A 23,842-nucleotide genomic window follows, 5' to 3' on the forward strand; every position below is an offset into this window, starting at 1 on the left:
AAGCAATTAGCATAAGTGCTCTCTGAGTTTACTTGTCCTAAAGGGAAAAGCACTTATAATTAAGAATAATTACAATGCAACAGTAGAACTTTGTTTATAACATTCTAGATACGGTATAATTTCTGAAATATTTTATTTCAGTCAAAAGAGCCAACATTAGAATCTCAGGGGAGTGGTCTAAACAAAATGGTAGATAAATCCACGTGGAACCATGTTGGGTTGCTAAATTCTCAGAACGGAGTAAAACCAGGTAATTTGGGCACTGTCAAAAGCTGGCTGAGCAGGCTCCATTTTATAGCTCTCGGGGGACCCATTTTAATTCACAAGGCACATTAATTCTAAACTCCCTCATAAACACGTATTTGTTTGAAGCATTGTCCCAGTTGTGAAATGTGGCTTGGAACAATTGTAGATGGCATAGCCATAAAAAGCTTCAACTCAGGAGTCACGTAGATATGGGTTCGAAGTTCTCCTCCACCATTTATGTGTGGTGTGTCCTCATGAGAGTTATTTAAAACTCTCAAGTTTCCTTAGCTTTAAATGGAAATAATAACTTGTGCCCACAGAACTGCCATGAGAGTGTAATACAATAATCTTCCCAGAGTGACTGAGACTTTGTAAATATCTAAAAAATGTGAAGTTCTGCAAATGAGAAGTACTAATCTGTTTAAATAAGGTTTACAAAATTTGACTCTTTAGCATGCAATTATTATAAGTTTTAAGAACCTGTGTTTTCAGTACCATTATTTTTTTTTATTTCATATTCTTATCAACATTAGTCGCTTTTTTTAAAACTTAGCTTGTCACACCTAGTTTGTCTTTCAGGTATTGGTTCTATACAATCTAATATCTCAGTTTCCCATTAGTGAAACTACAGAATTAATACATTGACTTGGATGAGAAGGACTTCTGTGGTCCCATTAACTTCAGAGTCATGTATGTCTCACTGTATCACTTAGCTGTTTGTGTTGTAAGAGAGAGAAGCATCTTATGGTACACAGTAACGTGATTTGACCTTGATTTTAACTTAACCACAGTCTGAGCTTCTTTGAAATAGAGTAGTAGTTGTGTTCAAAACCCGTGTTCATGACATGTAGTAGGGATCATGGATTTGGGGAGGCTACCTAGAGGGAAGAAAGAATACTGCCAACACCTGTCCTGATGTGCTTTGTATGCTCTGAAAAATAAGTTAAATGCGCTAAGTGGCAGTGTTCATATTTATAAGAACTCTCTCTACCTGTGCCAGAAAGTCGCATAAGATCACATGTAAACATGTACATTATATATATTTTTTTATAATACTTTACAGCTGTCAGGCAGTGTTTTTAAATGAGCATAAATGATTCAAACTGTAAATTTAAAGCAGGGACTCAAATACTTGTATAGCAGTATTCATAGCAGCTTTACTCACAATAGCCCAACATCAACAGATAAATAGATAAACAAAATATAATGGATACATATAATGACATATAATGAAGCCTTGAAAAGGAGTGACATTCTGGTACATGCTGTAACATGGGTGCGCCTTAAAAATAGGCAAGTGAAATAAGCCATACACAGAAGGACAGATACTAATATAAAATTCCTAAGTAGCTTACAAGAGCTACTTAGAATAATCAAATTCATAGCAATGGAAAGAAGAATAGAAGTTAACAGGGGCTGGGGAGTTATTTTTTAATGAGTGCCGCGTTTCTGTTGGGAATGATGAAAAAGTTGTAGAGACGGTTGCACTTCATGGTACTGAACTGTACATTTAAAAATAATTGAAATAGTAAATTTTACTTTAAGTGTATTTTACCACAACAAAATATACTATAAAATTTTTAAAGAGAACCAAAATTTAGATCTTAAAATTCGAAATATCTAATTGTCTGACATGTGCTGTCATAATGTCTTTTTCTTTTAATGAGTAACTAGCTGTGTTTGTGAAATGTTTTAAGGGGATCTGAGCTTTAAAATGGAGAAAAATTTGAAGTCTCAGATTAGTGGATTTCAGATTAATGGAATACCATAGGATTATTGAAGTTCACTCTCCTGAGCACCCTAGCTCATCTCTGGCTGCTGTCATATGGGTCCAAAATTGCCATCTCAGTGGTGCAGAGCCTCAGCTTATGATAAGAAAAGATATTTTTCGTGCAAGAGCTGTCTTGCCTCGAAGGGAAGGATCTGGAATGACTATCAATAACGCCAAGCACATACCTGAGGAATCAATCTCTCCCATTTTAATTTCATAGACATGCACCACTGGCAAGATGAGGATTACAGGATGAAGTCTCCTATAGGAATGCTGGCTGAGGTAACAAAATCAAGCCCCATTAGGCTGTCTCTGGAGCACAGACTGTAAATAGCAAGGGGAAAGAAAGGGGAAGTGAGTGAAAGCTAGAATCTGGGAGAATGTCCTCACATGCATGCATGGCCTCATGGAGATTCATGGAACCTGGTAAACGAAAGCTCTGATCACTCTCAAAGTGCCGTTCTGCATTCTGCTTCAAATTTTATTAATTCTGTGCATACAGAGGTTTAGATGTCTCTTTTTCTTCTATTTCTCAGAGCTCCTAGGTTGAAATCATCATTTATTATTTTTGCAGTCAGGGTGTGCCTCAAACCAAATGACCATGTTTTGAAGCTAAACAAATAATCCACCCATTAAATTTAGTTCTTCGATTCTTTGATTTCCTTCCTTCCTTCTTTCCCTCCTTTCTTCCCTCTTTCCTTCCTTCTTTCTTTTCTTTGCCTTTTTTTTTTTCCTCTGGAACACTGTGGTCAGAGTAGCTATGGCGTTACAATTCTGATTTGAATAAGCAAGCGCATACATGCTCATGTATCTCTGTATACTCTCATGTGGGCTACTTTAGTGCATTGACTCAAATTAAATTACTTTCAAGCGTGAATAATACAATATTAATATCAGCAGCTTTGGGAAATAGTAAAGTTTTGTGTTGTGCTTATAATATTGCCTGAGTGTTTTTGCAAATCTAAGTAGTGCATTGGCAATCCAGGAAGTGCTAGCCTTGGAAAATGGAAAATGATTTTTTGGGGACAGTTTTTATTTAAATTCCAGTTGGTTACCATACAGGGTAATATTAGTTTCAGGTATACCATACAGTGATTACACTTCCATACAACACCCAGTGCTCATCACAAGTGCACTACTTAATCCCCATCCCTGTTTAACACATCTCCCACTTACCTCCCCTCTGGTTACTAACCATCAGTTTGTTTTCTATAGTTAAGAGTCTGTTTCTTTGTTTGCTTTTCTCTCTCTTTTTGTTTTCCCCTTTGCTCCTTTGTTTTATTCCTTAAATTCCACAAAGACTGAAATCACGTGGTATTTGTCTTTCTCTGATTTCTTTCATTTAGCATAATACTGTTTAGCTCCATCCATGTCCTTGCATATGGCAAAAATTCATTCATTTTTGTGGTAATACTCCATTGTGTGTGTATGTGTGTGTGTATATATATATATATACACACACATATATATATATATATATATACACACATATATATATGTGTGTGTGTGTATATATGTATATATATGTGTATATGTATATATGTATATGTATACATATTTGTGTATGTATATATGTATACATATATGTGTATGTGTATGTGTATATGTATATATGTATATATGTGTATATATGTGTGTGTGTGTATATATATGTGTGTATGTATATACACACACATATATATACACACACACACATATATATACACACATATATGTGTATGTATACACACATATACATATACGTGTATATGTATGTATACACACATACACACACACACATCCCACTATATCTTTATCCATTCATCAGTTGATGGACACTTGGGTTATTTCTATAGTTTGGCTATTGTAGATAATGCTGTTATAAACATCAGGGTGTATGTATCTCTTTGAATTGGTATTTTTGTAGTCTTTGAGTGCACCTAGTATTGCAATTCCTGGATCACAGAGTAGCTGTTTTTGTTTTTGTTTTTTTTTTTTTTGTTCTTTTGTGTTTTTTTTTTGTTTTTTGTTTTTTGAGGAAATTCCATACTGTTTTCCAGATTAGCTGCACAAGTGTATGTGTTCCCCTTTCTCCACATCCTCACCAACACCTGTTGTTTCTTGTACTGTTGATTTTAGCCATTCATATAGGTGTGAGGTGATATCTCACTGTATTTTGATTTGTATTTCCCTCATAATCAGGGATGTTGAGCATCATGTATCTGTTGGCCATCTGTATGTCTTCTTTGAAAAAATGTCTATTCATGTTTTCTGCCTATTTTTTTAATGTTTGTTTATTTTTGAGAGAGAGAGAGTAAGCGAGCGAGAGGGTGGGGGAGGGGCAGAGACAGAGAGGGAGACACTGAATCCAAAGCAAGCTCTAGGCTCTGAGTATCACCACAGAGCCTCACGCAGGGCTCGAACCCATGAACTGTGAGGTCATGACCTGAGCCAAAGTCAGACGTTAACCAACTGAGCCACTCAGGTGCCCCTTCTGCCTATTTTTTTATTGGATAATTTGTATTTCGGGTCTTGAGTTATATCAGTTCTTTCTATGTTTTGGATACTAACCCTTTGTCAGGTATGTCATTTGCAAATAGCTTTTCCCATTCTGTAGGTTGCCTTTTAGTTTTGTTGATTGCTTCCTTTGTGTGCAGAAGCTTTTTACTTTGAGGAAGTCCCAATAGTATGTTTTTGCTTTTGTTTTTTCTTGCCTGAGGAGACATATCTAGAAAGAAGTGGATATGGCCAATGTCAAAGGAGTCACAGACATGTTCTCCTTTAGGATTTTTATATTTTAAGTCTTCCATCCGTTTGCATTTATTTTTGTGAATGGTGTAAGAAAGTGCTCCAGTTTAATTCTTGTGCGTATAACTGTTCAGTTTCCCCAATACCATTTGTTGCGGAGACTGTCTTTGCTCCATTGGATATTCTTTCCTGCTGTGTCAAGGATTATTTGACCATGTAGTTTTGGGTTCATTTCTGGGTTTTCTATTCTGTTCTATTGATCTGTGTGTCTGTTTTTTGTGCCTTCACCATAGTGTTTTGGTCACTACAGCTTGTAATATAAGTTGAAGTCCGGGATTGTGATACCATCAGCTTTGCTTTTCTTTTTCAAGGTTGCTTTGGCTATTTGGAGTCTTTTGTGGTTTCATACAAATTTCAGGTTTGTTTATTCTATCTCTGTGAAAAATTCTGTTGGTATTTTGATAGGAATTGCATTGAATGTGTAGATTACTTTGGGTAATAGAGACATTTTACTAATATTTGTTCTTCCTGTCTGTGAGCATGGAATGCGTTTCCATTTCTTTGTGTTCTTCAATTTCTTTCATCACTAATTTAAACTTTTCAGAGTACACATCTTTCACCTCTTTGCTTAGGTTTATTCCTAGGTATCTTACTGCTTTTGGTGCATTTGTAAATGGGTTTCATTCCTTAATTTCTCTTTCTGCTGCTCATTATTGGTGTATAGAAATGCAACAGATTTCTGTACATTAATTGATTATCTGGTGACTTCACTTAATTTGTGTATCCATTTTAGCAGTTTTTTGGTGGAGTCTTTCAGGTTATCTCTGTAGAGTATTATGTCAAAAAGTTAAAATTTTACTACTTCCTTGCCAGTTTGTATGCATTTTATTTCTTTTTGTTGTTTGATTGCTGTTGGTAAAACTTCTACTACTATGTTGAATAAAGTGATGAGAGTGGACCTCTCTGTCTTTTTCCTGTGTAGAGAAAAAGCTGTCAGTTTTTACCCATAGAGGATGATATCAACTGTGGGTTTTTCATATGGCCTTTATTGAGATGTGTTCACTCAAAACCTACTTTGTTGAGAGTTTTTATCATGAAAGAATTTTGTACTTTGTCAAATGCTTCTTCTGCATCTATGAAAAGGATCATATAGTTCTTCTTATCCTTTCTGTTATTAATGTGGTGTACTCTATTGATTCATTTGCAAATATTGAACCATCCTTGCAACCTAGAAATAAATCTCAATTGATCATGACAAGTGTTTTTTTTTTTTTCAAATATATTGTTGAATTCAGTTTGCTAGTATTTTATTGAGAATTTTTACATTCATTTTCATCTGGGATATTGGCCTATAGTTCTCTTTTTTAATGGTGTCTTTATCTGGTTTTGGTATCAGGGTAATGCTGGCCTCATAGAATGAACTTAGAAGTTGTCCTTTCTTTGCTATATTTTTTGGATTGCTTCAGAAGAACAGGTATCAACTCTTCTTTAAAAGTTTCATAAAATTTGCCTGTGAATCCATCTGGTCCTGGACTTTTGTTTTTTGGAAGATTTTTGATTGCTGTTTCAATTCCTTGCTGGTTTCATTCTGTACAAGTTTTCTGTTTCTTCCTTTTTCAGTTTTGGTAGTTTGTATGTTTTTAGATATTATCCATTTCTTCCAGATTGTCCCATTTGTTGGTATATAGTTTTTCATATTCTTTTGTAATTGTATTTCTGTGGTGTTGGTTATTATTTTCTCTCTCATTTGTGATTTTACTTAGTTGGGTCCTTTCTCTTTTCTTTTTGATAAGTTGAGCTAGAGGTTTATCAATTTGTTGATTTTTTTCAAAACACTAGCTCCTTGTTTCACTGATTTGTTCTACTGTTTTCCTAGTGTCTGTCATTTATCTCGGCTTTAATCTTTATTATTTCCCTTCTTCTTCTGGTGATAGCTTTCTTTTGTTCTTTTTCTAGCTCTTTTAGGTGTAAGGGTAAGTTGTTTATTTGAGATTTTTCCTGCTTTTGAGGTAGGCCTGTGTTGTTATATACTTCACTGTTAGGCTTGCTTTTGCTGCATCCCAAAGGACCATTGTGTTTTCATTTTCATTTGTTTCCATGCATTTTTAAATTTTTTCTTCATTTCCTGGTTGACCCATTCTTTATTTAGTATCGTATTGTTTAACCTGTAAGTATTTGTGATTTTTCTGAATTTTTTTCTTGTGGTTGACCTCTAGTTTCAGAAAAGGTGCATGGTTTGACTTCAAACCTTTTGTATTTGTTGGGGTCTGTTTTTTGACCTAATATGTGATCCATTCTGTAGAATGATCCATGTACTCTTAAAAAGAATGTTTATTCTAATGTAGGAACAAATGTTCTCATCTGTTAAGTCCATCTGGTGCAGTCTGTCATTCAAAGCCATTGTTTCCTTGTTGTTTTTATGTTTAGATGATCTGAGCATTGATGTGAGTGGGATATTAAAGGTCCCTAATATTACTGTGTTGTTATCCTTTAGTTTTACTGTATTTGTTATTAATTCTTTTTATGTTTGGATGCTCTCATGTTGGGTGCATAAATACATACAATTGTTAGAGCTTCTTTTGAATTTTCCTCTTTATGATGATATAATGCCCTTCTTGTTACAGTCTTTGTTTTAAAGCCTAGTTGGTCCCATATGACTATTGCTACTCCAGCTTTCTTTTGATATCCATTTGCATGAGAAATGTTTCTCCACCTCATTACTTTCAATCTGCAGTAATCTGTCTAAAGTGAGTGTCTTGTAGGTAGCATATAGAGGAGTCTTATTTTATTTTCCATTCTGATATCCTATGTCTTGTGATGGGAGTATTTTATCCATTTACATTCAAACTAATTATTGATACATCTGTATTTATTGCCTTTTCATTACCAGTTTTGTCATTGTGGAGATTTTTCTCTGATTCTTTCTTGTCTTTGTCACTTTTGGTCTCTCTTTGCATTCAAAAAGCCCACTGTAACCAGAAGGGCTGGTTTAGTGCTCATGCACTCCTTTAGTTTTTGTTTGTCTGGAAAACTCATTATCTCTCCTATTCTGAATGGTCACCTTGCTGGATAGAGTATTTGTGGCTGCTGATATTTGCAATTCAACACATTGAATATATCATGCCATCCATTCTGGCTTGCCAAGTTTCTGTGGAAAAAAATCCAGCTAGCCTTAAGAGCTTTCCCTTGTAAGAGACAGACTTCTGTGGCTGCTTTTAGGATTCTTTTCTTTATTGGTATATTTTGCAGATTTAATTACAATATGTCTTGGTATTGGCCTATTTTTGTTGATTTAGCTGGGAGTTCTCTGTGTCTCTTGGATATGGATATATGTTTCCTTCCACAGATCAGGGAAGTTTTTTGCTATTATTTCTTGAAATATGTTGTGCCCTCTTTTCTTTGTCTTGTTGTGGGACTCTTATAATACACATGTTATTATACTTGATGGCATTACTGAGTCCCCAAAGTCTCTTTTTATGTTTCATTCTTCTTCTTTCTCTCTTGTATTCACCTTCATTATTTTCCATTATTTTGTCTTCTAGGTCACTAATTCCTTCCTCTACTTCCTTTAGCCTGCTGTTCATTGCATCAGGTTGTTTCTACTCTCATTTATTACATTCTTCTTCTCTGGTTGATTCTTTTTAAGCTCTTTTATCTCTGTGGTAAGGGTCTAATTTTTGTTTTTTAGTCTATTCTCAGGGCCAGTGAGTATCTATTTGATTGTTCCTTTATATTCTCCATCAGGCATGCTACTTACATCTATTTTACTTAGATCTCTTTCTGTGGCCTTGTCTTGTTCTTTCATTTGAGATAAATTCCTCTGTCTTGGTATGTTGTGTAAGTCTCTGCCTTCTTTGCTGTATTAGCAAAGCCAGTTTTGTCTCCTGCTCATGAAATTAATGGCCTTAAGAAGAGGAGGTCATATAGTACCCGTGCCTGGCACTTGTGGGAATGTCTCTGGTGTGTCCTGCGTGCACTGTGCTGTTGTGTTTTAGTTGCTCTGTCTTTCAGGCCAGTTGTCTGCAGAGGCTCTCTTTGTCTGCTGTGGGCAATGTTTGGTCTCTGACTTGAATGTGGCACATTAAAAAAAAAATTTATTTTAAGGGGGAGAGAGAGCGAGCAGAGAAGAGGGGCGGAAGGAGAGGGTAAGAATATTAAGCAGACTCCATGTTGAGTGTGCAGCCCAACATGGGGCTCAGTCTCACTATCCTGAGGTTTTGACCTGAGCAGAAATTAAGAGTTGGACAGTCAACTGCCTGAGCCACCCACTTACCCCTGAATGTGGCACATTTTAGCCGGATGTGCTCCAGTCTGCTTGTGAAATGAGATCTGATATCAACTCTACCAAAACTCCAGAACTAAGACCCTGCAAAACTCTGTGGTTAGGAGATGTGGTGGGGGTAAAGGTTTGTGCTGGTCTTCTGGGTAAGGGGCCTGCTGTGCTGGAACTTAGAAAAAAACTGAATGAGAAAAGCATTCCCTCCAGAGCAGAGGAGGGTGGGGTTGGTGTAAGCATCTCTGTGTTGGTAGCAGCCAGTGTTGGTGTTCCACTGCTTCATGCAGGTGGCTCTGTGTTTATGCTTGTGGGCAGGGGAGGAAAATGGTGGAAAATAATTCCTAAACCAAGGTTATTTCCTTGAGATGGACTTTTCATTCTCAGCACTATGGACATTTTGGAGTGGATAGTCCTTTGTTAGGGAACATATTCTGTTAAATGTAGGATGTTTAGCCTTATCTTAGGACTCTAGATGCCGCTAACACACCCTCTGCAACTAAACTAATGTCTCCAGACATGGTAAAGTGTCCTGTGGTATGGGAGGGGCATAACTGCTCCTAGTTGAGAGGCTCTTTCTAGAGTATGAGATGAATCCCAGGGCCATGGCATTGGTTTGGCTTGGAATGCTTAGATTTTCAGAGCAGAGTATGGGGTGAGAGTAGAGGAATGATGGAGAAAATAGTTAGACGATGTGTCTATAGTATTTTTCCCATGACGGTGCTTCCTGTTTTTTTTTTTTTTTTGAAGATTTTATTTTTTTAAGTAATCTCTACACCCACCATGAGGCTTGAAATCACATGAGCCAGCCAGGCGCCCTAGCATTGCTTCTTTTAAGGCAGACAGAAACTCCTATTTTATAGTGCACATCCTGTTTGTGTTCTGTGAAACATGAAATTTGTGAACACTATACTGCTTTCTTGTTAGCCAAAAGCATAAGGAGGCAACTTTAGATGCGGCTTTCTTTATTTAGGGCAGGAATGTCATTTTTCTGGATACTACCAAGATTCTTTTGGTGTCACTTTTAATTGTATAATTGACAAATCCAGGGATTCACCATAAGCAGAGTTGAGTCCAGGGGTTCAGACTGGACTGTTTGAACTGTATTGGACTGTTTCTGTCTCATTGGACTGTTTCATTGGACTGTTTCTCTTTGTATCTGACCTCTGTTTTCCTGTCTATTGCTGGGACAGAGATAGTTGGCTCCCATGAACCTTGAATGTATTTCCAAAAGTAAAGAACTCACCTTTCCTAAGTCCATGGATTAAACTCAGGAAATATTTCACTCTGCTTGTGGTTTAGATGTTCTCTTGATTCAGGCACTTTTACAGGGGGATGGGTCAGCCTAGGTCAGCTAATACCTATCCACCCTTCCTTCTCCCATCAATTGTGCAACTCTGAAAACAGAATCACAAAGAATGATTCCCTTGCAAATCAGAGAGCCTTTGAAAAGAAAATTGTGCTGAAATTTCTGAATGAAAATCTTTCCCCCAAATTTCCTCACATATATTTTCTAGGTCTTTTAATCTCTCTCAGGTGTTCCTTCTTTCTACTTCTAAGGTATCTTCTTAGTATAGTTCTCAAAGTCTAATCCAGGCAACACTGTGTGGTTAACCAAGATTTTCAGGTGGTTATTCATTTCAAAGCTTTTTTTCATAATACCAAGATTTGTCTCTTTTTTCAAGTTTGTTTATTTTTGAGGAGAGAGAAAGCATGTGCTAGCAGGGACAGGGCAGAGAGAGAGAGAGAGAGAGAGAGAGAGAGAGAGAGAGAGAGAATCCTGAGCAGGCTCTCTGTTGTCAGTGTGAGTTTTACTCAGGGCTCAGTCTCATAAACCATGAGAACATGACCTGAGCAGAAATCAAGAGTCGGATGCTTAGCCGAAATACCCAGGTGTCACCCAGTATTTGTCTTTGTCTCAGTTTCTCACAAGTTTTCAGTGGACTTTTCCAGAGGCTGCATGACATGTGATATTACATAAAACTAAATGTAGAGAAAAATAGAGGGATCCACTTATCTTCAGTTGAGGCAGACCTTTAAAGGATTTGCGAACGTGTAAAACATGCATTGTAATCTCTCTCTATTTTGTTTCAGATAATACAGTTATTTTTCCTTAAGATGTGCAATTTGTGTAAATATGGAGTGGATTTGTTCTCATTGTGAAATGAATGAGTATTTTTAGAAGTTTCATTTTTAGTTTCTGTTACAGTAAATGTCAGTAGACAGAACAGAACCCATGTAAATAAGTTTTTTGACTCAAAAATTTAAGAGTGAACCTTTTAAGATCTCACTGGAATACTTAGAGTGCTCCTGATGTGTTTTCCACTCTGGCTTTTGGAACTCCAGTATCTCCAGCCCCAGAAAAGCTGTGGAATCTGTTCATTTCAATTCCCCCAGTGGCTCTGCTCTGCTGGGCCTTGTGGAAACTCGCCTGGTGCCCTGCAATGTCGTGTTCAGCCGACAACTCATCTGGACCTCTATGCAAAGGTCTACAGATCCTTCTTTGGGCAGTGCCCTCTTTTTCAATATCTAACCGTGTGAATTCCAAACTGTTTTAAATAGCCCCAAACTCCAATTTGTTTCACACAGCAAGACCACTGCTTTTGGTTTGGGCTTCACTTCTCTTTGCTGTGGCTTGGATAATGCCCACAGAAGTAGTCAGGAAAAACTAGGAGCTTACCTCATGTGTGTGCTTTCTCTAAAGGATCACAGCTTTATGCTGTCTGTTGTCTAATGCCTAATGTCTAATGAAATCAGTTTTTTCATATATTTTGTTCAGTTCTATAGTAGATTACAAGGTTAAAGTGTCATACCCATTACTCTGAGGCCAAAATTAGAAGTCTTCAATTTTATCTATAGATATTTCTTTACAAAATATTTCTTTACTAATTTGTAAAGAAGTAGTAAGTCCTTTTAACATAGTAATAGTCCCTTCTTATAAAGAATGGTAAGTCCCTTTTTGCAAAAAAGGACTCATATGTTAGGAAGCATATGAGAATTTCTCTTTCTACGTTTTATATAATTTTAAATAATTGCTTATATTTAATTATATGTATAATTTAATAAGATACTAATACATGTTTATAGTTTAGAACTAAACATGCATAATTAGAAATGTTATTGTTGTGCTATTTTTTAACAGAAGTGTACTATCGAAAATGTGGAACTTTTCCTATAGTATTTGAACTCTTTTTTTTGAAAATTGTAATGGTTCAGAGTGAAAAGAAGAAATATTTATTTTAGGGAATTAACCAAATCATTAAGGAAATATACTTTTGCAGATAACCACTATGAGGAGAAATTGAGCATTGATCCCTAAAACCTCCCTAGTCTGACATCTCAGTCATCAGGTGACTTGGTCCCTTATGAAGAGAGAATGAGACAGTGGGGTTTCAGTTGAAGCAAGAATAGGAATGGCTGCTACTATATTTGAGTTGGTACTATGTACTAGGCCCTGGGCAATAAACGTATCATGGCCTCTATTGTACAAATGCAGAGTTTGACACTAAGAATACTTTGCCTCTGGTCATAAATGAATAAATGAGGTAGTTAGGTTTGAACCAGCATTTCTGTAACCCTAAAGCTTCTTTATCAGTTCACCAAGCTTTCTAGGATCTGGACTACACAAGGAACAGTTTTCTACCTACAAAGATGTGGAACACCAATATGATTTTTCCAAGTGTTTCAAATGTTGCACTGCCTACCTTGGAGTTCAGTTAAGCCATAACCGATTTATAGTGAGCTAGGGAAATTTCAAGTTGGTATCAATTATACAATTCTCAGTAGGTGTGTGTGTGTGTGTGTGTGTGTGTGTGTGTGTGTGTGTGTGTGTGTGTGTGTGTGTGTTGTGCTAAGTTTCTTTCAAGAAAGCTAAAGAAATTTCCCACTGAGTGTGAAATATTTGCGTTCTTCACCTACTTGTGCATGGATTTCCAAATTGATGGCTATTTGCTTCAAAAGTAGACAGGAAATCAATCCTGGAAATTATTGTGTGTGTAGCTCAATTCACTACGTTGTAAAATATTATTTCTTTCATCTCCTTTATGTTGCTTAGTTGCTATTTCATTCTTCATGGTAATAGCAAAATATTCGATGATATTGTAAACACATACCGACCTTTAAGATTTGTTCTCAGGTTCAGCAGCCATTTGTTTCAGAGACACTTGGCTTTTACATCAGCAGGTCTCTTCCTCTTTGAGAAAGAAAATGAAGTCATGCTTTATATTTTACATTTTGTTGTGGATGTGTTTCCCTTCAAAAATATGTCATTGTGTAATAAGTACTTCTGTCTTTAAATTTTTTTTTCAACATTTTTTATTTATTTTGGGGACAGAGAGAGACAGAGCATGAACGGGGGAGGGGCAGAGAGAGAGGGAGACACAAAATCGGAAACAGGCTCCAGGCTCCGAGCCATCAGCCCAGAGCCTGATGCGGGGCTCGAACTCACGGACCACAAGATCGTGACCTGGCTGAAGTCGGACGCTTAACCGACTGCGCCACCCAGGCGCCCCAGTACTTCTGTCTTTAAAGAAAACCATGTTATAGTTCTTTCTGGACCATGAGTAACAGTGGTTATGGGAAAGGATGCATGTTCTCAGGTGCCTGGTGGGAACTAGTAACCCTCCTTCAAAGAACCACAATAAATACTTGTTTCTAGTGAAAATCAGGGGCCATGTTTGTAAACCCCATTCTAGGCTTTTACACCTAATTACTCATACAGAATTTCCCTTTGTATATACTGATTTTCTCCCAATTCTCGACATTTATATACCATGGTCATATTTTTTAACATAGGTGCATAGTAGACTATCCTTTATTCTACTTAACGTTTCTGTAAATGTAATGAATTAAAAAAAATTAACGTTTATTTGTTTTGGGGGGAGAGAGAGAGAGACAGAGCGTGAATGGGAGAGGGGCAGAGAGAAGGAGACACAATCTGAAGCAAGCTCCTGGCTGAACTGTCAGCACAGAGCCTGACGCCAGGCTGAAACTCACAAACTGTGAGGTCATGACCTCAGCTGAAGTCAGACACTTAACTGACTGAGCCACCCAGCACCCCAATCTAATGAATTTTTTAATTACTTAAAATTGTGCATATGAAGAACATTAATATCAATACTATGAATAGAAGAAAATGTTATAAATGGAAAATAAATACAAAAATAAATATACACATATTCATACAAATGTAAGTACACATAGATTTAAAATGTTCAGAAAATAAAAATAATAGTATGTACCACCAGAAGTCTTATGGCCACATTTTTGAAAACTGTGAACCCCCTATTATCCCTATTTTTCTGGTTTGAAGTTGCACTTCAGAGGCCTTACCATGGTTTCCATTATAGGTTTCCCCTGCTTTGTGAAAGTAGAGCGTTTCTATGAAATCTTTCATGGCCCTAATGGCATAAAGCAAAAAACAGTTACCATTAGTTTTTTTTTTTTTATTTTTTTTTATTTAAAAAAATTTTTTTAACGTTTATTTATTTTTGAGACAGAGACAGAGCATGAACGGGGGAGGGGCAGAGAGAGAGGGAGACACAGAATCGGAAGTGTGCTCCAGGCTCTGAGCCATCAGCCCAGTGCCCAACGCGGGGCTCGAACCCACAGACTGTGAGATCATGACCTGAGCTGAAGTTGGACGCTCAACCGACTGAGCCACCCAGGCGCCCCTACCATTAGTTTTTATAGAAAAATTTTGAGCATTCTAAGACCCCAAAAATGATTTCTCTCAGACTTTTCTGATAGCTTAGGACACATCTTGTTAATAGATGCACAAAATAAATCAAAGTGAACCACAAACTCTCTTGGTCACAGTTGTGTGTCAAAGCTACCATGGCTTGATGCTCACTGTAGTTCCTGGGAGGGAGCTTGGCGGTGTGCTCAGGGTGTGCACTGACTCCATAACTACCGAACGCAGTACAAACACTGAACACTTTGTGCTTTTTGCCGTTCTTTAAATAAAAGCGAAATTCTTCAGATTTCTTTTGGTTAGGGAACACAGGCACTCTGCTAATGTAGGTCTTTCCTAAAAGTGAATTGGTGTAACATGAACTTTCAAAAAGCAGAGGATACCTGTGTGTACAAGTCCTGTATGGCCATGAACAGATTTTCTGTCTTGAGGAACCAGATTGTCAGCCCCTCAGGCCTGCCGGCAATGTTTCCTTCACCCTGTGTTCCATTATGTCATTTACTGCATATTGTTATGCACTGTGTATTTAATTCATGCTCACCAAAGTGAGCACTTGCACAGCAGTCTCCAGGAATGAAGTCCACTGCCACTTATGAGAACAGAACAGTCCCCAAGAATAACCTCAAGGAATCAGTGATATCTGGAAAAGTTATGTAAATACATAGGACTTAGATTTCCTCTTCTATAAAATGAGATAATGAACTCTTTTATCTAGAGGTATTTCTTTTTATTAAAAACAGCCACTTAAGAGAAAGATACCATATGTTTTCACTCTTCTGTGGATCCTGAGAAACTTAACAGAAACCCATGGGGAAGGGGAAGGAAAAAAAAAGAAAAAAAAGAGGTTAGAGTGGGAGAGAGAGCCAAAGCATAAGAGACTCTTAAAAACTGAGAACAAACTGAGGGTTGATGGGGGGTGGGAGGGAGGAGAGGGTAGGTGATGGGCATTGAAGAGGGCATCTTTTGGGATGAGCACTGGGTATCGTATGGAAACTAATTTGACAATAAATTTCATATAATAAATAAATAAATAAATAAATAAATAAATAAATAAATAAATAAATAAATAAATAAATAAAACCACGTAATAGCCTTTACTGTCTATAGAGCTCCTGGTAAACGTTAATGTATATAATCCTCATAACAGCCCTAGGAGACAATAAGATTGGTAGCTTCATTTAATACATGAAGGAAATAAGGCACAGAAGGAGTAAGTAATTTCCTGACGGTCACTCAGCTAGAATATGGAGAATTGAGTTTTGAAAGCCAGAGTCTGTACTCTATCACTACTGTATGCTGTATTTCTTCTTAGAGTATATGAAATTAGCCGTGTGAAAATATTTGGATTCTATCATTGTACAGTTACATGCTGTGATTTTTGCTCCATTTCAGTTGTCTTCCATCTGCTGGGCAGACATCTAGGTTTTTCCTTTCCCTGAATTGGTAAAATTCAGATAAAGAGCATGAACTTATAGGAAATATCAAATTCTAAGTGTCCAATATATTTTTTTACAGCGTCACATAATGTGACACATTAGGCTGTTGTGGAATGTCAAGCATTGGCATAATGTATGTCTTGGAAATGCAGAGTGACAAGTTGTCATTATAACTGTTTCAGTTTTTTGTGATAATGGTAAACCCTGGAAAATTTCATTTTCTGGTTTTGCACATCACCAGCACATTGACATTTCCCCTGTTTTCCCAATGGGAGAGATAGAATTAAATGTAGCCAAACCTGATAATTTTCCTTAGTGGAAATGTAAAGGGCTAAGAAGCCTCCATTTGTATATGGGCTTCAATAATTTGAAGAGAATTATTTTCCATGTGTACTTCTAGGATGTAGAGGCAGATGGAGTAGTTTTTCACAGCACTGAGTCATTGATGTGAACACCTAGTGATACAGATCATTCAAATTATAAGTTAGGTGCAAATAGTGCCTTTGTTTAGAACGGGGTCCTGTGCATTATGGGAAGATTAGCAAGCATCCCTGTCATCTATCCACTAGATGCCAGGAGTAAACCACCCTTACCCCCTTTCCCCAAATTTGTATCACCAAAAATGTTTCTAGACTTTGCCAGAAAATTGCCTCTGGTAGATAGTCACTGACTTAGAGCAGTGGAATTTCTGGTTCTTTGTTGTTGTAAACTCCTAAAATTCATACCTTTGCACATATTTTACGACTTTAGGTTGTTTTTAGGTCTTTGTCTCATGGGTCACAATGCCAAGTTTGCAATTCCAAACATATTATGGCAAAGTAACTATTATGTATTCTCCACTAGCATAATCTCTTACAAAGTTAAGCCACATCACTGGCAGAACCTTTGAGAAATGATGCATTTTCACCTCATTTTAAGGTTTATGAAAGTAATCTCTCCAAATACTGGTAATATTACTATCTGACAAATATAGAGTGTTTTATAATTACAGGGTGCTTTTAAACTCATTTTTTGAATTTAATTTTCCTGGTAATTATTTTCTTAAAATTTGTTTTAATGTTTATTTATTTTTGAGAGAGAGAGAGAGAGAGAGAGAGAGAGAGAGAGAGAGAGAGGGAGAGGGAGGGAAAGGGAGAGGGAGTACAAGTGGGGGAGAGGCAGAGAGAGAAGGAGACACAGAATTCGAAGCAGGCTCCAGGCTCCCAGCTGTCAGCACTGAGCCGATGCTGGACTCAAACTCACAGGCCCTGAGATAATGACCTGAGCAGAAGTCTGATGCTCAGCCGACTGAGTCACCCAGGTGCCCCTAATTTTCTCAGTAATTCTGAAGAAAGTTTTAATTTACCCATTTTGTTGATTAATAAGTGGAGGCTTGAGAAGTAGTTTTTGTTTATTTCTTAGGAGGTAGAGAGATCAGAAAGTACCACCATTCTGAGTAATTTTAGGTGAGTTGAGTTTTCTTGCTGAATTAACCTTAAGTAAAGGTTTCTTTTTGTGTATAAACCTTTTTTATTCTATCTTTGAGAACAGTGCTAAGGATGCCTGCCTGTTTCTCCTGCTCTTCTATTTCTAAATCCATATACCACCATCTCCTATTTTGATGTCACTGGTTGTCTTGGGAGCTCATGTAGACTGGACCATCTGTCTGTAGCCCCTCAAGTGAGCTGCTCTAATTATGTTACATAGGGACAACTTGTGAAGCTCAGAATCTCAAGTTTCTAACCTTACAATTGATAAGCAATGTAAGCCATTCTAATCGCTATTGTCAATCCTTTCTCTGTCTTAAATAGATGCATAGATCTTTAGGCTGTTAAGCATCTTTGAGTCCTGTTTACTTTGTAGTCAAAACCCCAGAAATTAGTCTTCTAGAATATGGCTCTTCAAGCCAGAGTCCTCAAGGTGATGGTGCCTGTGTAACCTTGATATGAAACCTCCAACACTGTGTAATATTGTCATCTCAGGGAGAGCCACTCTTCATTAGCTTAAATTGTCAGCTTTATGTTTCAGTAGAATAAATACACATTTTCCCTACGGTAATGAGTTTTTTTTTTCTCACTTTGTGAAAACTGCAGGGACCCTTGTTATCGAGAGATAATCATATGCTAGCAGTGCCACTTATTATGCCCAGTGAAAGTCCCAAGGATATGATTATCTTTTAATAACTCTAAAGCCTGTTATGTATCATGTTGTATTGTTGTTTACTTTGAGTGCGTGGGGGGAACCCATTAGTGATCTCTGTGGTTGATATTATTCATTGGGATAATGATAAAAGAATCAAATGACCATTTGTTTGCTTGTAGCTAGATTGCACAATAAGAAATGCATCCCACTTCCCACTGAAAATGCATATAAATGTAATCTCTAGCTTAGTATTAGTTCAGTAGCCTGGATGTTAATCCTAAATTAACATCAAGCAAAGCCAAAAGAAATTTAGAAAATACACGTGGATAATTTAATGTCTTTGTGACCTTTACCTCCCACAGAAAGTTCAGGTTGCGTTTTAAATTCCTGTGGAAGAAGTAAACACCCGTGAGAAGAAAGTACTCGCTAATTCAGTGATGGAAAATGACATCAATAACTTAAATAAAGTAGGATCGATGTAAGGAAAATCCCTTTAAATGTAATGGTCTTTTAGAATATGGAAACTTACTGAATTTTTTCCCTCTCACTACATACCTTCCTTTCATGTTCAAAGAATATAATAATTTTGGTTTCACTTATGAATACCTGTTAGAGATCAGATAATTGTCATGCTTTCTCTCATTTTATCTTAACTAGAATCTTGCAAGGTAGGTGATATTCTTCTTGTATTTTAGGTGGGGAAACTGAAACTTTAAGGGGTTAAATAATGTGCTTGAATTTATGTAGAAGATAAGCAGCAAAGCCTGTTCAGATCTCATTTCAGAATCCATGTGTTACCTACTGATTACTTAAAGCCATGATAAGAAGGATGATCACAGTTAAAGGACCCTTGTGGCTGACAGTGGTCTTGTATATGTTTATTATTAGGTAGACACCTGCCTGACACTAACGAAAGGGAAAAAAGATCGCTAAAGTGATCAGACCACTATCTTCTCCCCCTCCCCCGCCCCCATCTTGCAACCAACGTCTGTGAGAACTGAAAGAATTCGGGATGCCTCAACTAGTTTTTTGAACATTTTAATTACGACTATTTTCGTGCTATCAACTGTCACTTGGGAAGGATTGTTTGTCTTAAATAAATACCCAACACAGTTTTTACCTCTGAAGTATTTGGGAAGGGTCTAGATCAAGACTTTTTGTTCTCTAGAGTAAAGTCATCTGTTTTGACCTAGGCCATCCCAGCTGCTGCGTCTTTCTAGGTACATTTAGCCAAGAAGCTCTGCAGTCATTTGGGGATTTCTGGTTTCTTTGTATCGTAATAAAATCAATGTGTTGCTGATGACACCAGCTGATTTGTTCCAAACTCCTAGACCCATTTTGAACAGAGAGAAATTCATCCATTTATTCATGCATTAATTTCCTATCCGCACATGTGACTTTTTGGGGTGTATAATAAAATCCACAAGTAAACTTTAACCATAGTTTAAGACTGTTACAATAGCAGGTAAATGGTATGGACTTAACATTGGAAAATTTAATAAATATTCAATGATGTTTAAAAATAATTAAATATTTTGTGCATATCATAAACTGGGCACTGTGCTTTGCATGGATTATCTCATTCTGCCTTCATGAAAATACTGAAAGGTACATACATAATTATTAGGCTCATTTTATAAATAAGGAAGCTGAACTTGAAGAAAGTGAATGAAATGAAAGCCTTTCCTCTGGTTCTTATCCAGCAGAGGCTATTATCCCATTGCCTATAATGGATGTATGGTGTCTTTCCCTGTGTACAACAGCCCCAAAGTAGCTAAGAATAATGCCAGGCACCAATACAACAGCACCAAAGAAGCCAAGAATAAAGGTGTATCTTTACACCTTTTCAAGGAATGGCATTGTGTAACTATCTACTTCATTCATCTCTGAGCATGCTGGCACATTTGAGGTGGAAACTTTTAACTAAATCACATTCCCCCCCTGATAAAAGAATATGACTGTTCAACATTTTTTCCAATGAAGAATAAGTAATTCCTAATTATAAAATCAAGAACTCCTCAACCTATCTAGGCATCATTAGAAGTTTGCTTTTAAGAGCAGTCAAGAAAACACACACTGGAAATGGAATTAATTTTTAAGTTGCATATCCTTTACTTAGTTTTTAATTTGGATCCATGCATTCATTCAGCACATATTTAAGGAACACTTGTTTTGGACTAGGTTGTACTATGCAACTTCAAATTGAAGAATAAGACAAGATAAAACAGATGCATATTTTCCTACAATAAAAGATAAAAGATAGGTGTCTGGGTGTGGGGTGGGTGGTAAACATACTGTGATTAATGTCGAACTAGAAACATGCTTTATATAACAGGATGATGAGATTCATTACATTCCTGAAATGCTGTGGTTTTGTAAAGAGGATTATTTCCAAAGTAATATGCTGTGACTTTTTAAAAATTGAAGTATAGTTTATATATATTAGTTTTAGGTGTAGAACATAATGATTTGACAAGTGTATACATTGCAAAATGCTCAACATGAGTGTAGTTCCCATCTGTCATTACCAAAAACCTTTTACAATATCATTGACTATATTCCCCTTTTTTTCATCTCCATGACGTACTTATTTTGTAATTGGAAGTCTGTACCTTTTAGTCCTCTTAACCTATTTCAACTAACTCTCTACTCTGAACCAGCAAAACCTCAACATTACCTCTAATAGGATGGCTAGTAACAAAAAAGGCAAGAACTAACAGATGTTGGTGAATAGGTAGAGAACAGGAGACATTTGTGCCCTGTTGGTGGGAATGTAAATTGACACAGCCACAATGGAAAACATTGTGGAGTTTCCTCAGAAAAATAGAGAAGTACCATATGATCCAGTATTTCCACTTCTGAGTATTTCCCTTAGGAAAATGAAAACACTGATTTGAAAAGACATATGCACCCCTGTGTTTATTGCAGCATTATTTATAATAGCCAAGATGTTGAAGCAACCTAAGTGCCCATCCAATAGTTGATTGGATAAGATGCGGCTGTGGAATATTACTCAGCCCTAAAGTATGAAATCAAGTGAAATATATCAGACAAAGAGAGACAAATAACATATGATTTCATTTTTTTGTGAATCTAAAGTCAAACAAGAGCAACAACAACAACACAATGCAGACAGTCTCAAATATAGAGAATAGTCTATTACAATTTTACATTTATTTCGATGATGTTTGTTTGTTTGGATGTTGGTGGCTATGTAGAGTAGGAGCTTGATTTGTCAGCAAATACCATGAAGTTAGGAATATTGTTCTGTTTCTTTTCCCATAACTATTTTGGAATAAATGAATAAATGTAAATATAAAATCTCTTGGTCTGTAAGAGTAAAGAAACAGCTGAGTATGAATCATATTTATGAGTCACGAAAATTTGTGTATATAGATTTTCTTTCAAATAGTGTTGTGGGGTGATTTCTGTTGTATGTTTTTTTAAAATATTTATTTTTTTTAATTTTTTTTCAACGTTTATTTATTTTTGGGACAGAGAGAGACAGAGCATGAACGGGGGAGGGGCAGAGAGAGAGGGAGACACAGAATCGGAAGCAGGCTCCAGGCTCTGAGCCATCAGCCCAGAGCCCGACGCGGGGCTCGAACTCACGGACCGCGAGATCGTGACCTGGCTGAAGTCGGACGCTTAACCGACTGCGCCACCCAGGTGCCCCTAAAATATTTATTTTGAGGGAGACAGAGTGTGAGTGGAGAGGGGCAGAGAGAGAAAGAGAGAGAGAGGGAGGGAGAATCTGCTGACAGCACAAAGCCCAACATGGGGCTCATGCTTTATCTTTTTATTACTCATCTACATGACTTCCCCAGTTTCTTTAGGCACATAGCTGAACTTATATGTTACGCCCAGAAAGGTTGCCTTCAATGGGCTCATTCCTTAACCAGCAACCATTTAGTTGCAAGTTACAGAAATCTATACTAGTTCAAGTGAAAAGAAGGGTTGTTGAAACCATATGCCAGGTAAAATGATTGTGATCTACATAAGAAGAGAAAACTAGGTAAAACCTGACCTCATAGGGATTTGAAAAGCCAGGAGATGCGGTTACTTGTCACCCCTTTTATTTAATCCCTTGTTTCTCATGGGGATCAGAATTAAGGGTGTATATTATGCCAACCCTAGTTTTTTCTGAATGACTGTTTGATTCTCTGATTCTCTCAACAGACTAGTTTCTTTTACAATAATTTCACCTTTACTTGCCTTTATCTCTCATTGGTACAGTTTACAATCTCTAAGAGAGAATCCTATTAGGCTTAATGTGGGTCAAGCATTCCTCCCTGTTCAATTGCTACAGCCAATTAGTTTTAATTACACAGTACATAGGGCAGTCCTTTCCAGGACCTTTGGATGGGGCAAGTTCTTTAAGGTGCAAATGTTGATTCAGAGACTTTCTTGGGATCAGTCCCACATATTCCTCCTTATGTTTCCAGCCCTTCCATCCTGCCTTCCATTCCTTTGGGCATTGTTCTTTGCTCCATAATAGCTAACAAGTCTGATAAATGTATTTGTGTTAGGCCATCTAACAGGTAATTTATTTTTGGCCAGTGTTTCCTCTGGGAGTAAATCCAAAAATCAGAGGGGTGAATTTAATGCTAAATATTTTAGACATTGAGAAAATATTTGGTAGTATGTAGTTTTTTAGGTGCTGACTTTCCTTTTTGTGTGTATTGTCCTTCATGCAACCATTTATAATATATGAGAATCTTTTACCACTGTTACTATAATATTACTACTGGTGTGCCATATGCTAGGTAGAAGCCTGAATACCTAAATTGCATTATGTTATTTAATTTTCAGTTGTTCTTTGTGGCTGAGTAATGCTATTGTCCCCACTTTACAGGTGAAATTGAGGCTTATTTCAGTTAATGAATTGGTCAAGATCACATGACTAGTAAATAATTGAACCAGCATCCCATCTCAGGCAGCTGTCCTGGACCTTGGGCTTTTAAATATTAGGAACTTGATTATTGTTTCATGAATAAAGTTAGAACCCAGTTTTTCATTTCAAATCTATATCCTTCATTTGGACAAATATAATATTACTTTCATTCTGTGAAGAATGTGTGTGTGTGTGTGTGTGTGTGTGTGTCAAGTTTTGGTAAGATTTGAAAGGAAAGAATGAAACCTTGACCAAAGTTGTGTTTTTTGTTTTTTTCAGGATTATTATCATTTCAACTGTTGTTAATGATGTGTTAGAGTTGCAAATGATGCCAATAGCTATAAATAAAACTTTACCTTCTAATCAGTGGTTACTCTTAATATAAGAAAAAGTGAGGCTTTTAGGTACACATTGAACTTTGGTAGTCAATTCACATACATGCAGTTGGTGATTGACCATAGTAAAATAAAACAAATGGTGATTTATTTATGATTCATTATTAACTTGAGTATAGGATTTTTGTCTTTTGAATAGGAAATACTTCCTTTCGTTTGTCATAATCATTTGTGGCACTTTATTTATTTTGAGCAAATATGTACTAAAGGACATTAAAAAAGATAAATTAAATTTCTGGATATATTAACAATATAAAAAAGACACGTTTGGTCCTTACCTTCTAGAC

At 36.7% G+C, this 23,842-nt stretch overlaps 1 protein-coding gene across 5 annotated transcripts in view; it reads left to right on the forward strand.

Annotated features, from left to right (window-relative positions):
* CNTN4 (contactin 4) overlaps positions 1–23,842 on the forward strand; it is an 899,609-nt gene that overhangs the window by 208,632 nt on the left and 667,135 nt on the right. The gene's annotated exons all lie outside the window — the stretch shown is intronic.

Source organism: Felis catus, chromosome A2, assembly GCF_018350175.1.
Source record: "Felis catus isolate Fca126 chromosome A2, F.catus_Fca126_mat1.0, whole genome shotgun sequence".
Taxonomy (NCBI): Eukaryota; Metazoa; Chordata; class Mammalia; order Carnivora; family Felidae; genus Felis; species Felis catus.